Below are 6,097 nucleotides of genomic sequence, written 5' to 3'. Positions count from 1 at the left end.
TTTATACAGGGTGATTTTGAAACTTGTGCAGATATTTTAACCAGTGGGAGAACTCCACAATAGACAACGATTGAGCCAATCATGCCTTATACAAATGTTGATATTTTTCGAGACAGGGGGCTAAAACTTTTTCAAAAAAAGTTTGGGAGCAACTGGGTTTTATGAAAAAAATGGGTGAAAAAAATCATGGTAGATTTTTGAAGTGAAACTTTTTATGGGAGGGTCTTGAAATTCTGATCGGCAACCTTTTTGTGTGACGAAAAGTGGTGGGGGTAAACACTGTCTCGCACAACGGTTGCGCCAATGTTTCCATCTCACTTAATAGTGGAGTAAAATCACATATCTAGCTCGCTTATTTCTGAGGGTAGGTGATTCCAAGGTATAACTAAATGAGACCTATACTATCTTGTAGAGGACATTTTGGGGCATAAGGAATGGCCATCTACAACTTTTTTTAATAGGACGGAACTTTGAAAACGGCCTTTATACGTAGTTGAGGTGTAGTCCGAAAAACTACGTTTCTCGTAACATTTAACGTTGTGTTAATTCAACCATTGAAGCTATAATTATGATTTTCTGTATATTTGTAGTAAAAAGTACAGCGCTTCCAATAGTGAATCGGAAATTTCGCAAATATCGATAGTTTTGAAAAAAATAATTAATAAATTTAGATTAATCAAAAATGCGCATCGCAAACTTCACTCTGCTGGGACCTATGTGAAATGTTGAAAATTTCGATACACATGCAGCGAGTCAAATGTAACTAAGATATTGTAAAAGTTTTTAAAAAAAGAATTAAGTCAGTAGCCCGTATACTTTTTGAGAAAATAATTTTTGAAGTGAAACTTTTGAAGTGAAACTTTTTATGGGAGGGGTTTGAAATTCTGATCGGCAACCTTTTTGTGTGACGAAAAGTGGTGGGGGTAAACAGTGTCTCGCACAACGGTTGCGCCAATATTTCCATCTCACTTAATTTGGAGTCTAATTAATTATGTGAATTATAATAATCTTAGGCATAATATAGCCTAAGGGAGTCCGTTTCGGCTCAGGGACGCGAGGGTCGCGGGTTCGATTCCGACCCAGGGCGAAATTTAAAATAATAAAAAAAAAAGGCTATATTCTGTCTCGTGATTCGGAAGTCACGTTAAGCCATTGGTCCCGGTCTATTGAGTTGGTCACCATGCCCCTCATAGATTTGTAAACCAGTCCTAGACTGTGTAACAAATTTTATATTAAGCATAACAGACCAGACATTATAATTTTAAATAAACAACAAAAGCAAGCATATCTTTTAGATATAGCTGTTCCAAATTCACATAATATAACACAGACATATAACACAAAAATTAATAAATATTTAGAGCTGTCCGTTGCTATGAGAAATCTTTGGTGTTTAGAAAAAATTTCGATTTTACCACTTGTAATTTCAGCAACGGGAATAGTACCGCAATCTCTTTTTAAAAATTTAAAAATTCTGGATTTAGATAACACATTGGTAGTTGAAATTCAAAAAGGTATATTATTATACTCATGTCACATCGTGAGGAAGTTCCTTAACATTGACACAGAACATAATACACAACAAAGTCAAAATGCGGAGGCAAGACGCCGGTAATTATGTTGATAAGCACTGCACTATTACTTGATAGTAATATCCGTAATAGTGTATGTACTCCGGCAAAATTGCCGTGCCGCCGGGTGGAGGTGGGATAGTCAAAATCTGTTTGAGACGATACAAACATCCCTTAAAATTGTGTATACATACTTCTGTCTTTGTCACACTCACGGCATTTATCGATAATGTCCTCTCTTTTAATTAAAAATTAACAATGAGTTACGCATTTTGATATTGTTTAGTGTTATCGTTAAAATATACATATACATATACATATAAAATTTTGTTGTAAATATGCTTAAGTCAGGCGCAGAAAGAACAAGAGCGTGGCGTGAGAGAAAACGTACGAGTGAAGTGACAGTTCAGAATGTGAAAAAAACGGTGTAAATAATAAAGACAATGAACCAGCAACTAGCATCTCGGCTCAGCCACCGCCTCTTGCATCTATCAGTGATAATTTACAATATTCTGATTTTCCTGTAATACAAAAGTTTCACTTCTATCGTGCGTCTTTACGACACACTCTTTTTTTTTTGTTGTCATTTAATTCAAAATTTACTCACTTTGAGGAAAACCTCAATCTTAACCTCAATTTAAATCACAAATGGCTTTCACCAACCTGGAGAAAACCGATGTGGTTTTGATCTATGGCGAAACCCGTGGACATTCAGAGCTAGCATGACAAATCAACAGTGAAAAAGTTCCTCAAAGGATACTTCCCAATGCACGAACCTTTGTAAACGTTGTGCAGCATCTTCTCGATTTCTGGCGTTTCGAAACGAACAAGCGCCATCTTGGGGGCTTACGACAAGATTGCATTTCAATGAGAGAAACTTGACATTTTAGGTTGCTCGTACGTCACAACTGCCCGCCAAATTTGAAATGTTCAGCCATTCCCATGTGTAATAGAGCTACACTATGTGCAAAATGCACTATGCGCAGGATCGAGATATTTGGAAGACGTCATCCAAGTTCTTGTTAGAAGACTGTCTTTTAGCTTTTTTGAATTTGCACATAACAACTCTTGCAGATATAGATAAGTAGAAAGAGTGACTGTAGAAGATAGTTGTGCAGACTAAATAACTTAATTGACATGGCAAGCACCGTGATCATAAAGTGCGTTAGCGAATCCAGATGATTGTAAAACAGAGCAACCCAGGTGTGCTTTCCCTTAATTCCCGTCGTAATTAGAAAATGCGTTTTAAGTGGAATGTTTCCTTCCTCGAGATCCGCACGAGCACGTGAGTGTGTGTTTGTAATTATCTAAAATAATATCTGCATCTTGAAGACGTTCCTTCCTATTTCATTTCAGACGATTCGTGACGTTATAATGTTCATTTCAACTTGTCTACCGCACAAAGGATGTTGAAATTGCAAACGCTAATATCCAGAAATGTACCTACCAAGATATTTCTAATTCAATTCTTCTTCAGATGTTTCATTATGTTTACGTGCCGTATTTACCTGCTAGAAAAGAAATTCCTCCTGCATTTAATTACATTTTAATATTTTGCGAATCGAGACGGACTTAATTAAAATTTTCGGGCGGCGCCCTTTTCGCAAAAGTAAACTAAAACAGTGTTGTTATAGGAACGAAGAGCCGGCTCCAGAGGCGGACTTCAAAAGACCCCCAGCGCCATTGTTTATCGTCGCAAATGAAAAACACTTGTGGATGTTGCGAACACAAATATTTTGCAAAACGCCACCTCCGCATCGGGGAAACATTCTTGTCCCGAAGCGCCAACAGGACATTTTTTATTGGCACTTTTCATATTAAACATTGAGATATTTATTACTGCCCTTCGAACTTATTTATAGCAAACATAAATGTGTGGTGTTATTGTAACGTTATGGCCTACGGTTACGTAAGTTATTGCTGTCTGTTCTGAACATTTCATTACCGACACCCGGAGCAGCATTAATACCAAGACGTATTGTTACCATGTATTGTCAATGGGGTCCAGTTCTGATTGTGCAGCGGACAATTTTTCAACAAAATCAAGGGATTCACTGTGGGGAAAAGTTTTCTTCGTAATCGGATCAAGTTCACCTGTGGAAACGAATACATCTCTTTGTAATGTCCGACAAAGTAAATGTTCACAGTATCGTCTTAAATGAATACATGACCGCCTCGAGAAATAAGCATCTGTTTATGACTTACCGTAATTAAATGTTTAGTACAAAGAAACGTAAAGAACAAATGTTATGAACATCTGTAACTTGAGCCTTTAGTTGTTTTAGTATTATCTGTTGGCAACAGTGTGGAAATGGAAGATCAAAGCCTGCTTGATCCCGTGCCTTGGGCGTTTGTTGTATGCCTATTACAATTTAAAATATTTCTCTCGATATTCCAATTTAATTACGGAAGTGAGCGGCCACACCCCCATTTTGCAAAGTCACCCCAGTGCAACACCTAAAATATTCACCGTTTGATGCGATTACAGCTGCATAATTGGACCATTTGACAGTTCGACATAACCTGCACTATTGCCGTCTAGAACGCCAGACAGCGTGTGACGTCACGAGAAAGGCCAAACGTCAAAATTTGTTTACATTCTCAGAAAGTATCAAATACGGTGTTTTAATCATTCTTATCGGAAATTGAAAACTGTGAGAAAAGCAAAAACTTGGTGGCAAGTGTATATAATAATTTCAGTTGATACTAGCGAATTTTATAACCTATCAACATTTTCGTGATTGTAAATCGTTGTAAAAATATTTGCTGGACATATAATTAAGATGTAAGAAGCTTTTGTTGTGATTTGGTGTTATTTAAATGATTCACAAAGTAAAAATTACGCAAGAACGATAAATACCTAAATACACAACTTAACCTCACTTTTAAATGACACAGTTTCGCGTCATTAATGGCATTTTACTCCACGGAGCAGTAATTGTAAAGCCTAAACACATCGTTCTATTAAAAAAAAAGAGTGTTAACCAAAAATCTTACTATTTTTATTAAATTCTGGAGGTTTTATTCGTTTTTCTATGAAACCTTTACTGTGACGTCACGATCAAAAACAATTGCTGCCTTAAGGCTTTGCAATGCCTGTATAGGCTTTGCCATTTCTATTGAAACACCACCTGTTGATTGACAGTTTGGCAACGCTGCAAATATGTTTAGTAATTTTTTGACTATTATTGCCAATCTTGATTTTTGTTGAATGTCATGTCATGTCATATTTGACTCAACGCGTCTTTCATTCAATTATAACCCAATAATTATCAAGAATTTATTGTTTTTTCGCGAAAATAGAGCAAAATAGAAAAAAAAAACGAGTCCTTACGGGTGCTGACATGAAGAGAACTCTTATTAAATTATATGATAAACTGCATTTAAGTCAGCCAATGTGGTCAGTCAGAAAAATTTGTGTTGAAATTTCAGAAATCTTTTCCGTAAGTTAAAAAAGGTGTTTTTCTATCATTCTAAAAAGCGTCAGCGTCTTCAGCTTAGAACGTATTTAACATATTTGCTAACAATGTTAACATTTAGGTAGGTATAACATCAAAATTAAATCCCGCACTTTTTATCACACGCCACTTGGCACATGCGCCTTGAGGGGACACCTTAAATTATTGTTCTAAATTGGTTAATTGTAACTTTGATTTTCATCTCTTCAGCTAAACTTTCAGTGCAGTTTTATTTGTTATTAATTATTATAACTCATTTAACTTTAACAGCAGAAAAGTGAGGTTACGTGTAAGTTACGTTCATCCTCTGTGGTTTCACTATAAGAAAAATTCAATAAAAACATTTCAGCAAGTCTAGTTTATTAAAATACTTAATACATTGAAATAAACCAAAATTTTTTTACTTAAACTTTTCCCCAATTCATTCAATTATGTGTTTTGAGTTCCTCAAACTCGTGATTTTTTTTTAATCCTTACAATCTTATCCCACATTGCCCACATACCCCCATAATACCAATTTCTTTTTCCAGATATCTGATATTGTTGTCTACAGAATTATCCAATCACACCTGAGAGGCGAATTCCTTCAAGATTCCAAAACTGGCGCCAATCCTTTGATTTTGTAATTTCCTTGTTCATTGATTAAAATTCTTTGAGTTTCCCTTGGGTTTTACGTTCCACCTTCCAGCAAGGAACACTAACCACGACAGATAACCACGCTAAAAACCATTCACTCGCATTTGCAGTGATAGGACTCGCAGGCGTAAAATTTTTATATTTCTATGAACATTTATATTAAATTATTATATACATATATGTATTAAGAATGCACGATGCGTCGACGAGATAAATAATTGCAAAATGTGTAGTTAGATCATTGATTTATCAATTTATCATACTTTTTTTGACAGTGATTTGCTTTGACGTTTTAGGAACTAGAAAACACCAGAAAATGTCAAAATTTCAAATTTCTCACTACAAGCCGTTTTACAACCAACCGAACCTGTTACACATTCAGGCACGTAACTAAGGGGGGGCCTGGGGTGGCACAGGCCCCCCCAAAAATAA

The 6,097-nt window shown here is 35.9% G+C and overlaps 1 long non-coding RNA gene across 1 annotated transcript; it reads left to right on the top strand.

Annotated features, from left to right (window-relative positions):
- The first annotated feature begins 1,900 nt into the window (after window positions 1-1,900).
- LOC138128744 (uncharacterized) lies at window positions 1,901-5,690 on the top strand. Its single transcript, XR_011158895.1, has 2 exons — window positions 1,901-2,856; window positions 3,206-5,690. It is a non-coding gene; the product is annotated as an uncharacterized lncRNA (long non-coding RNA).
- The last annotated feature ends 407 nt before the right edge of the window (window positions 5,691-6,097 follow it).

This window comes from Tenebrio molitor, chromosome 4 (assembly GCF_963966145.1).
Source record: "Tenebrio molitor chromosome 4, icTenMoli1.1, whole genome shotgun sequence".
NCBI lineage: Eukaryota > Metazoa > Arthropoda > Insecta > Coleoptera > Tenebrionidae > Tenebrio > Tenebrio molitor.
The sequence above is the reverse complement of the archived record's forward strand: the minus strand, read 5'-3'. Positions and strand labels throughout refer to the sequence as shown.